Source organism: Carya illinoinensis, chromosome 7 (genome assembly GCF_018687715.1).
Source record: "Carya illinoinensis cultivar Pawnee chromosome 7, C.illinoinensisPawnee_v1, whole genome shotgun sequence".
Taxonomy (NCBI): Eukaryota; Viridiplantae; Streptophyta; class Magnoliopsida; order Fagales; family Juglandaceae; genus Carya; species Carya illinoinensis.
In genome coordinates this window covers 4,212,625-4,225,323 of record NC_056758.1, presented here as the reverse complement: position 1 = coordinate 4,225,323, position 12,699 = coordinate 4,212,625, and the positions used below count along the sequence as shown (strand labels likewise).

At 36.0% G+C, this 12,699-nt stretch overlaps 1 pseudogene; it reads right to left on the bottom strand.

Moving 5' to 3' along the window:
* Window positions 1-6,878: 6,878 nt before the first annotated feature.
* Window positions 6,879-12,416, bottom strand: LOC122315552 (annotated as a pseudogene).
* Between the last annotated feature and the right edge of the window lie 283 nt (window positions 12,417-12,699).

Sequence of the window (12,699 nt, the reverse complement as noted above, 5' to 3'; positions counted from 1 at the left end):
TACCATGCTGTCTTTAATGCGGCGTGGTATCTTGGTATCAGTCATTTATTGTGGCATGGTTGTTTGATACCTTCATTAAATGTGACGTGGTCTTGTGATGTTACTGCTCAATTCCGTCCATTCTTCTTAATGTGTTTCTCTCACTTTCCTTTGATTGAAATTTCCCGCGCTATTCCTGCAATATCCCATCTCAACGCGAGTGGTTGCCTTTGACCCATAAGGGCAAGGGTTGGCCTCTAGTTGCTGGGGGGAGTCCCTCACTGGTTTGGACTGGTGACAACCTTACTCATGGGACCTGGGGAAGGTGATGGGCTTGGGGCTGTTCCCATGGACTTTAGGCCTCTAATGAAAATTCCCCAACCCCTAACACATAGAGTGGATGAGACACGAGAAATAGATGGAGCAGTACAAAGTAGAAATATGTGGAAGATAGAGCAATACAATGAATAGATATAAACGTAGGAAAAAAATAAAATAAAAACAAAAAATCATGAGATACATGCAGTACAAAATATATATATATATATAGAGAGAGAGAGAGAGAGAGAGAGAGAGAGAGACTACTTTTAAATATTTTCAAAAAATATAAAAAAATTTATAATAATTTTTTTAATCATTAAAAAAAAATCAACGGTGGCGCAGCGGTGGCCAAATCATTATCCTTTTCCTAAACATTATACAAATGGACTTTGCTACATACAGTCGTCACATGTAGTTGGCGTGCAGTCGGCTGTACGGAATGAATAAAAAAAATTATAAAAAAATTTTTTTATATTCAAGGGACCTACATGAATTATAAAAAGTTATAAAAATAATTTTTTTTTCATGTAGGTCCCGTATTAATTTTTTTTTTACAGCCGACTGCATCTTCCAATTGCAAAAAGTATTTATCTATGCAAATACTTATAAATTTTGAAATATTATGTAGCAAATGATCAACACGTATCAACATGGCAACTGATCAAGAATTCAAAATATATGTTTTATATATATAGAGCTAGGCATGAAGTGTCAGTACATCTAGCTTGCTAGCTGTTACCACACAATAATTAAATATGCAGATCCACGGATTTTGTAACGGCTAAAATACCCACCTTAAAATCGACACGTGAACTAAACAACTTTTAACATTCGAAACTTTTTTCCATTCCTTAATTTATTTAAAAAAAAAAAAAAGTTAAAAATTTTAAGATTAATTATGTATAAAAAAATTTAGAATATATTATATTATTAACTAATATTTTTATTTTTTAATTTATGCAAGTACCTAATTATTGTACTCTTTTTATCTATCATTGCTCACAAATATTTGCTAAAATTAATTTTTTTCATATATTTTAAATTATTAATTAAAATCAAATTTTTTATTAAATATATATATATATATATATATTAAAATAGGCATTTCACCAAATTAGATAAATGTGCTTTAATTTTTTTTTTTTTTCCTTTTGAGATATTCTAATATCTGGAGTTAAAATTCTTAAGATTTCTTTCCTTCCACTCTCTTTAGGCATATCCTTTAATTTGAGCCATAACTTTATGGGTTTTACTTTGAATCAAATCTATTGGATGATTTATAGTAAAAATGGATCCGAAACCAATTTTACACCCACATTTTATGTCATAATATTATATTTAGTAAAGGAAATTGATAGCCAATTAACGCATTAATATTTAATTTAAGGACCCTTTGGAAAATTAAAAATTATTTATTACCACATCCCATTCAAAAATTATTTAAAAAAAGGGAAAAACAATCGTGGAAATTGAGAGGAAGGTACGTGGAAAAGGACGTTGAAATGAAATGGGTAATGAAATTGCCACATACGGGGGCTTCCAAGTGACCCTAGTAGATGGGGTTAGTGCAACAAAAATACACTTATTTAATTACTAAATAAAAAACATAAACATAAAAACTTTGGGACCCAACTTTCGATACAACGGCATTTCTGACCGTTCTTTTGCTACGGATTGGGTGGGGTCCTTTGATATTTATAAAAGGAAAATACTAGTGCTACAGAAGATTTATACTGAAAGTCTTTATCGAAATTATTTTTACTTAGTAATTAAGTGTTTTTAGATAAATATGTAATTTTTTTTTTTAAATATCTAAATCGTTTAAAAAATGGTGAAAGAAAAAGAAATGAAATGATGGGTAGAAAATTTCAGTAGAAAGCTTCTGTAGACGTAGCAATGTCCTTTATGAAATGAGTTAATCTCCGTACAGGCAAGTCACACCAATTATGCACCGAATGAAAAACGTGGCTTTTTATATTTTTTTATTTAAAAAATAAAAAAGAGTGGAAAGAATAAAAGAATACAAATTTGCCCACTCTCTCTCTCTCTCTCCTCTTCTGCAATCTTTCCTTTCTCTCTCTTTCCTCCGCCCCATTCTTAGAGGTTCCTCCATCTCTCTCTATCTCTCCGCTTGATCAGATTACTAAATTTCATCGTCACCTCGGCCAAAAGCTTCCCACTCTTCAGTGTCTAATCTGGCACTTCTAGTAGGTAAGAGGTTTTCCCCCGCTGTAGCATCATCCTTCAAATAATTTTCTACACAAGATTACTATTGTAAATGGGAAATAACTTAAAATGGAAAAATTGTTGAACCTTGTTGTAATGAAGAAACGTAACTGTGAAAGTCAAGACGTAGAGAGGGAGATCGAGATAAATTTTGTTTTCAAACCATATGGGTTAATTTCTCCTTGAATTTGGTTATGGCCATATTCTTCTAATCTGAAATTATCGTCTAGATTTGCACAATGAGGTTGATTTGTTAAGTCTTATTTAACATCCAAATATAATTTTTCTATTGGGTTGTTACATTCATACTAGATTTATTGTCTATACATAGTGCAAAATGAATTTTTTGCAAGACTAGATTTATGGTAAAATGGGTTGCTGCATTCATTGGACAGGATTTTTTGCAACACAAGATTTTTTGCAAGACTACATTGTTTGTCTATGAATTGATGCAAAATAGGTCTTTGAAAATTCAATTGCTTGGTAATAGGTTTGACCATCCGGAGATGGAAGTTTACAAATGTTTTTGAATTAAATAATGCTAATTTCTTTATTTTTCAAATTCAATTGATATGAATAGGACATTCTCATGGTTCGGCATTAACTTGGCATAGGCGGCTAATGAAAATTGTTGTGTTTGTAGCAAGGTGAGCTTGTTTACTATATATATATATATATATATTAATAAATCATTGTATTGGGACTTCTATGTTAACATGTTGGAAAATATTGACCAGATTACAACTCGATAAAGGAAAGCAAAGAGGTGTCTCTTAATCCTCCATCTTTGTTTGGCTAACAAAGCCAAATTAAAGACACGCAAATCAAATCCAAGTCCCCCCATCCCCTTTTGATCACACATTTTTGGCCAACTTAGCAATGAATTCTTCTTTCATCCTTCCTTTATCCCCACCAAAACTTCGTCATCATGGCCTCCAATTCTGCACATAAACTAGTAGGTAAAAGAAAACAACTAATTGAGTATGTAGGAATTGAAAGAGCCACTGCTTTGATTAAGATTTCACTCACACCTTGTGATAGCAAGTTTTCCTTCCAACATTAGAGTTTCTGCCATATCTTTTGTTTAACGTCAAAGAAAACATTTGATTTAGATCTACCAACAGTAGGGTGTACTCATAAATACTTTTCATATTGTTGCTCCTTATTCACACCCCAAAGCTGCAATAGCTCATTTTTCCTATCAATTGAAACATTGCTACTAAATATCATAGCAGTTTTCTCCCTATTAATTTTCTGACTAGAAACCTACTCATATCTTGCCAACAAAGCTTGAATATTACTGTTTTCCCCCACATCAGCTTTATAAAATATCACACTATCATTTGCAAATAGTAGGCGGTTAATGCATGGAGCCCTTATGCAGATTTTAATCCAAGATATATGATGTTTAACGGCAGCATCTTTCAATAGGGAAATAAGCCCATCAATACACAACAAAAACAAATAAGGGGACAAAGGGTCCCATTGTCTAATTCCTCTACTTGAAACTATATGACCCTTTGGTTCACCATTTACTAGAACTGAAAAAGAAGTAATCTGTATACAGCCCATAATCAATTCGACCAGCTTTGAGTCAAATCCCATAATACTCATCGCTTCTTTCAAAAAACCACACTCAACTCAATCGTATGCTTTACTCATATCGAGTTTAAGTGACATATAACCTCTTTTTTTTTTTTCTTCATTTTCAAATAATGAACCAGCTCATAAGCCACTAATACATTGTCTATAATTAGTCTACCATGAACAAAAGCAGATTGAGAATCCGAAATGATATAAGGCAACACCCTTTTAAGTCTAGTACCAATGACTTTTGCAATCAATTTATAAATTACATTGCATAGACTAATTGGTCTAAAATCTGCTACTTTCATATAATTCTTCTTCTTTGGAATTAATGAAATAAAAGTGTGATTCAAATATGGTGTGAAAATACCAATATTCAAAACATTAATAACAACTATAGAGATAGATTTCCCAACACAAGGCCAATAGCTTTGAAAAAACAAAGGAGCCATACCATCTGGTCTTGGGGCTTTTGATGGACCCATCTGCTTTAAGGCCTCAAACACCTAAGCTTTTTTGTAATTCTTCAATAAGTCATCATTCAATGCACTTGTCACCTTCCCTTCCAAAGCTCCCAAAAAATCACTAGCGGTTCTCTGATCTAATGCTGTAAACAGGTTCTAGAAATAGTCAATAATCAATTATCCCTCATATCTCCTTCCTGCCATGCCCTTTCCTCATTATGAAGTTTTCCAATTTGGTTCTTTTTCCTTCTGTGAATACTTTTGTATGGAAGAATTTTGAGTTTTGGCCCCCCTCCCTTAGCCATAATACCTTTGATCTCTGCTTCCACATAACCTTATCACGTTCTAGCCGCTTATCCACTTCTTCCCTCATAGCTTTTTGTTCATCTCTTCTAACACCCATAGGGTCACTCACTTTCTTGTAACTATTTTAGTCGTAGCTTGGCTCTTTGTAAACTCCTTTGAACATTCCCAAATTTAGTTCTATTCTAAGCTTGTAATCTCTGTCCACAATATGAAATCTTGGATATCACATCTTCCATTGTATTGCTGCCATTTCCATTTCTCCAAGTATCTTCAACAATTTTTTCACAGTCTTTTTAACCAAGCCACATTACTTCAAATTTGAATAGTTTCTCCCTTCTCTTCTCAGTATTAATTACTTTTGATTCTAACTAGATTGAGAGATGGTCAAAATAGGCAACTCTACGATGAATAACTCGAGCTTGTGGAAACAAATCACAACACTGAGGATTACCAAAGAACTTATCAATGCATTCACTAATGCTTGAATTTGCCTTCCTCCCATTACACCAAGTGAATCTCGGTCCCCAAAAACCATGATCTCTAAGTAAGAAATCATTAACAACCCTTCTAAATTCATCCATCTGTCTCTCAGGCCTTCGTCTCTCACCCACTTCTCCATGCACGCTGGTAAAGAATCTCATTGAAATCCCTAAAAATCATCCATGCCTCATTCTCGATTCTACATAGTGATCAAATTAAATCTCCAGTTGTATGTCTGAGATCAAATTCAGGGTTTCCATAAATACCCATAATGAAATACTTCTCTATTCTACCCCATCCTCCATCACACATGCATCAATATGAAACTTAGAGTAACTCAGAATTGAAAGATTGATATCCCTTCCCTACAACATCGCAAGTCCCACACCCCTTCCATCACTATCCATTGCTAAGAAATTACTAAAACCAAGATTAAATTTCAAAACATCAAATTCATGTACTTGCAATCGAGTCTCTTGAAGAAACACAATGTCCTGAGCTTCCTTCTTCATGAGATCGCGAAAGATCCGAATGCCTCATTGGTTCCCAAGCCCACAGGCATTCCAACTGAGGCATTTCATGGCTCCCGGCGGTGATAGGATCTAGCCACCGCCAATATGAAATCTTGGGATTTTTCAAAAACATCCTTCAAAATTGCAGTCGTGACCGTTCTTTGAATAACTCTGCCTGTTGCTTCTTCCTCATAAATATTTTCCTTTCGGTTGTGAATAGAAAGTGTCCGTTGGGGGGTTTCTGAAATGGAATGTTTCTGTTTATTAAGTTTTGACAAACGTTTCTACCTTTGCCCTTCCAATACATCAGGCCTCTTTTGTTTTGACCAGCTTGGATTCTCCTTTTGGGCTTCACTTAAGTTGTCTGTTAGCCCATCTCCCTGGCCTGTATTCCCCTCCTCTGCTTCTATAATGGAATCTTGCCTGCCCACGTGACCCCCTTCATGAACTTTCATTTTCCTTCCACCATCCTCCATCAATTCTTGTGTAAAACCAGCAACCGTTCCCTCCTCAGACGTAGCTTTATTGACTTCAATGATCACATGATTTATGGAGTTCAACATCTGTATTTTTTTAGGAAACTCCTCCTTTCCATACGAATTCTGAGCATGCTCCTTTACTGCATCCGTCAATTCATCATTCGAACAGACATTGTGATTTTCTCTATTACCTTCGGTAACATTAGCATTTCTAGTCTCAGACGCTGGTGAATTCACTAGATTACTGCTTCCAATCTCACGTTGCATGTCCCGACGATTTCAATATCGTGTTCCTTGATTTCCTACGCCCAGCCAACCTCCATAAGAAAATTCATTTTGTTCATATGTACCCTGTCCACTACTGTGCCATTGTTCACATTCCAAATGACCATGACCCAAACGATCACAGCAACAACAGAAGTTTGGTAGTCTTTCATAGGACAACCTAACCCAAACAGGATCAGCAAAGCCTAAATTTAGCATCTTACCTCATAACAAAGGTTTGGTAACATCAATATTGATTCTTACTCGCATAAACTCCCCCACGCCATTTCTCCCTTCTCAATATCAACTTTAATAACCTTGCCAATTGTGCTCCCAACCAGATGACCAATGTATTCATTCCGTGCTATCAGCGGCAAATCATGCAAATGTACCCAAAACAAAGCCTCAGTGATCTGTATCTGGTGGACTTGTTGATGACCTTCGACTTCCTTCACCAACATTAGGTGTTTATCGAAGGACCAAGGGCCATCTCTGATAACTCGATCCTTGTCGCGTTCGTCTTCAAACTCTATTAACATGATCACAGGGCTCAACTCCCTGAATTTAATGTTTCTGACTGGCCTCCATACTTTCTTCATCGTCATCTTACAAGCTTCATGATTATAATGCCACTCTATGAGAAGTTTCACCAACAAACACTTGCCACCGTTGAGAACTGCATCGTGCAGTTTATGGATTTCCACATGAACTTCCTCACTTTCCTTCCCGTGAGAGAGAGTTTCTTATACATCTCTTCCTAATTCTCTTCCATCATTCACTCTCTCACATTAACCGCCTCACTCCAACTAAAATTACACAAGATAAAGATCCTATACAATGACAGGGACGAGCCTATAACAGGGAACCCTAGAAGAGGAAAACCCTAGGAGAGGAAAACAAAATATTACTAAAACTAGATCTGAAACCAATTTTACACCCACATTTTATGTCAAAATATTATATGTAGTAAAGGAAGCTGATATCCAATTAATGCATTAATGTTTAATTTAAGGACCCTTTCGGCAATTAAAATTTATTTATTACCACATTTCTATTCAAAAAAAAAAAAGGAAACAATTTTGAAAACTGAGAGAAAGGTACGTGGAAAAGGATGTTGGAATGAAACAATTATGAAAACACTCACGACATGTCGACTTATTATTCAAAGGATAGCGTTGGGCCACGTGGCAAAAGTTTTTAGGGGTAGATTAAAATAAGATTTTTTTATTTTTTTTATTTTTTTGCAGGGACATTGAAATAAATTGGATAATGAGATATGGTATTGAATTTGAACACATTTTATGGACTATGGAACTAACAAGACCCGACTGACAAAAGTAAGTTTGGGATAATGTTTTCGGACTTTATATTAATAGAAATGATAGTTGTTGTAGTCGAATATAGAAAGAGAAATTACAAGAGATATTATTCATTGATCTTTTGAGCTTATACATACCATATGCAAATGACACTAATACCCTCATATATGCTAATTATAACCATACCCTCTAACACAGTTATGAGTATACAAGAGTCATACAATTATTTTAAAATATAAATAAATATAATATTTAGTTTAAAAAATTAATTTTTTAATAATTGACTCTACTTCTTTTCAAAACTACTAGAGAGAGAGGAAGAGGGACTTGCCAATGTGAAGTAACTTGAGACGATGTTGACAATAATGGTACTGCATGACCCCCCCGGGGGGCGGGTGTTAAGAAATTCGTAGGGGGTTAAGAAATTTCAACGTGAAGGGGACTCTAAAACTATAACCCTTGTATGTTTGAAATTGAATCCGATCATGGTCTTGGATTTCACAAATAAGCTTCTTTTTGCCAAAATCAAACTCCTTAGGATTGTAGTGAATGATCTCAGGCTCAGGAAATCTGGCAGCCTGACAGATTTTTTGAGCCTGACAGAAGAAGAAACAAGTAAGCACTAGGCCTGCACAGTGACTCGATTCGATCAAATTTGGGCTCGGTCCAACCCGACCTGCAGGTGAGTCAACATCAACCCGACCCGAGAATTTCGGATCGGGTCCAGCCTGTTCTTCTTGCTTTCGATCATTTTCATTTTTTGATCCTTTCACCTTCATAATTTGATTTTCAGACCCACGTCGTCCCTCTCTTGTTCCTTTGCAAACTCTGCCTCTCGCACATCGTCCATCCCTTCTTTTCCTCTTCCTCCTACTCCTCCCCTCCCAAACTCACCCTCCTTCTGTAGGTACACCTTAAGGGGCTCCACAAAGTCCTCAAAGTCGAAGGTGGTCATGGGCCACAGTAGATCATCACCATTGATCGTCGCTTTTCCCTCTAGCACTTGTCAGATGCCTCACCGGTGATAAAGCTTATGATCTATTTCATTTTCTTTGAGATCGTCGACGACCTTCACCTCAGGAGGAAGCAGAGGCTTTGGGTGGAATCTCATATCAGTCTTTGAGACCTTAAAGGAGATACCCATATCAAAAGGTTTTGAGAAAACGATTCAAGGTAGCGTTTGGGTCATGGGAAGTTCTCTAAGTTAGATTTGTATATCGCTAGGTTAAGTTCTTCCCTTCAAAAGTCTTATGCTACGTCTCTTCAAGCATTTGATCTCAAGGTCGGTAGTTATAACAAGCTGTAGTCACAGTTGTTAATTCTTTGCATCCGAACTCATTGCCTGCTTGTTCACTGGTACTGCATGAATCCAGTTCCTCAATTTCTCGAGAAAACGGTTCAAGGTGGTGAGTTGTGAATGGTGAACAGCTGTTAGGGTTTGAGGAGAAGTTCTCTGAGAGTGATAATTCATTGGGTCATCGGTTTCAACCGATAATTGTTTGTAATTTACCGGGATTGGGATTGATCCGATGAACCCAATTTTAGTCAGGTGGGCCTATGTCGAGTATGTCGGATGGATCGGGCCCAACCTTTTTGTGCACAGCCCTAGTAAGCTCTACAATTACTTTAAATAAAAAACTTCTGTGCTTGAGTAAAATCATAGGGCTTCTTTGTTGTATGTCCATTGAGATATATATTTGCAAGCATTACCTTGGCACAGGTTCTTGCTAATCCATCAAATGTGACGTATGTTTCTCCAAAAATGTTGAAGACTTCCTTGCTGGCCTTTTCATTGCCCAGAACTTGAACAAAAACTCTTGCCAAGTCCTGTGATTGCAAAACTATATCATGTTAAAACCTGGCAACAAATTCGAGTATATAGAATTCTATAGCTGTATATATCATTGCTTCAAACATGTGCCAGCGGATATTATATGCAATTTGCGAAGTGTATGTATGTTGTTGGAGTTGCTTCAGCCAAGTTGAAGCAGTCACACAGACTACTGAATACTTAATGGGAATACCTTATAAGAATGTTCAACTTAAGTTCAAGAGTAAAGAAGTCATTGCTCTGGATTTTGCTTCATAGCATATAAAAATTGCTATTTCTCTAAGCTTAACATGACCTAGTTGTGTTATTTGCATTCCTGAGTTGGGGACTGGGATTGGGCGCCAGCTTTCAATCGGTGAAAAAACCACTCTTTCAACAGGGTTGTAGTTCAATGGTCCATACATGTAGGCTGGCCTTATGGAAGTCCCATTGACACCCTTTGATTCCAGCAAGCTCTCTGTCTCAAGCTTTCCCTTGTGCTGGCTCTTTGGATCCACTGCATCAGTTTATCATCAAGAACCAACAAGTTAGCAAAGAAATGGGAAAGATAATTTTTTTTTTTTTTTTTTGGATAAATTACATCAATTTCCCTCAATATTTGTAAAAATGTCAGAACTTCCCTCTACCATGTGCACTATGAGATTGCTTTCACTTTTCAATTTTCCCTGTCATCTAACTAGTATGGTCAGTAATTATTATCTGAGGTTACTTTGAATGAAAGATTCTAGTTTGAAAAGAAATAACTTTTTGTTTTAATTTGTAATGCCTCATGTGTAGGTGTAGGGGTGGATATGCTATATGGATCACAAACCTCAGAAGGCAGAATAAGAGTGCATCTTTGAAATTAAGAGATAGTCTTTCCTTCATATATCCTCAAACCTTGTGAAAGGGTGGTGTAATTTAATATTCTCTTTTTGTTGAAAAAAGGAATGATATAGAAAATAGAAAAACGTTAAGATCAAACAACTTGGACAGTGTGCCTTGTCATACTAGAGGTAGGGTTAGCGTGATGCATTTGGATGGAGCAGAGATTGAACTCGTAAATCGGCTTTGAGCAGAGCAGGTGTTCATTTTTCGGAGCTCAATCCAAGTCAAAGCAGTGGTTCGATTTAACGGTTTATAGACTAGAAGATGCTACAACAACCTTTATTTCTGAAAAATGCAATCAATAAAGGAATGTGCGCATGCCAAAGACCAAAAGGACCAAGAGACTGAGGGGAACAGAAAAGGATGAACAGTGAGCTAGGCAAAACAATCTTCTAACTTGCCTCAAAGTGGGGTTAGTAAATCAGACTTGAGGTAGACACCGGCTGAAGAACCATATATATACCTGAGAATTAGTTAAATTTTATACATTAGATAATCAATTGTAACAGAAAAGGAACAACATCTGATTTTACTTGATAACATTGTAACCTAACACATTAATATAAACTTCCATAACAAATGGAATCAAAGTTATCGTGTTTTCATTAAAATCATAAAGTAGTACCTTTACATAAGACTGCATAATTTTATTCAAAGATAATCTTCTTTCTACTAAATATTTGCTATATTGAGTAATTCTTGTGTAAGGGATGAATGCGATTGGCCAATTTGGGATGAAATGCGTGAAATATCTATATATAAGATAAAAAGTCTGAATTGATTACAAACTAGACTTAAAATAAAATCCAAGACTAGATGACTTATAGCAATGGACCATATATAAAGAGATCTATGTGAAAGGATCATATGTATTGTTGATTAGACTATAGTGGAATATCATCAAGAAGCTGTTCAGAGCTTACTGTTCTAGCTTTGCTAGTGCATCCATTATGGGTTCAACTTCAACTGCCTCTCATCCTGAAAACATGCCCAAATTTGCCAATTATTTGAAGCTGAAGAGTAAGACATTGTGCTTCTAGTGATGGAAGAGCAGTATCATACTATCATGGTGGAAGGGAGCAAATTGCAAGTTCAGTACAAGAGCCAAGAAATGAGATTGTACACACACCATTTATGTCATAATTGAATGATAGAACTTCCAGTCATAATTGATAGCATACCTTTGAAGAAAAATCAGCATAATCCTTCCCGGATTCCCCCAGCAGTTGTTGAGTGATGGGTGCTTTTCCCCTGGTAAACAAAGTCACCTGCCAAAAATTGCTTGTACCCTTAAATTTATCAAGGCATCTAAGATGTTACAGAGTAGAAAAATAATAATTGTTCTATGGATTTGTTGAAATGCTTGACGAGATGGAAAACATCAAAGACAGAAAGAATGAGGGGGGAAAAAACAAGGGGAACCTACCTGATGACCCTCTTTGACAAGGAGTCGTGACAAAAACACACCAATAAACCTGGTGCCTCCCATTATGAGAATCTACTTGGTGGTTGATGCTGAGATGCTTAATGCTCCTTTCAGCTTCCATACCTTTCTTTTCAACTATCGCCAGAATTAGTAAGTTTAGAAAGAGATTAATCACTTTGATGCATAAAGAGGGCATGATATTGAGCTCTACTAGGATAATGAACAATTCGATTGACAAATATTTAAGATAGACACTTCTCTACAAGTTATACCTTCTCCTACTTGTTAATGTTGATGCAATCTTGAAAATCGGACAATTGGTTCGATCAAATTGAGCAGAAGTGTCATATTTCATGTGTTACTGTCTTGAAATGTATCTGTTTGTTTAGATCTTTGTTACAGTATGATAGGAATTGGTATTTGGCATTGTAGATTCTAAATAATTCACGATTCACATTTTTATACATGATCCTTTTTGTTATAAGCTCCCCCTTCAATGGATATGGTTGAAAGGAATTCCCCCACTTTATGCTAATTCCATGGATGCTTGAGGTTGTATTGGCGCATGTCTTTTAGTGGGGATGCCTTAATTGGTTTATAGGGCTTGGATTGTGGTGTAGTTGATCTAATATTTCAGT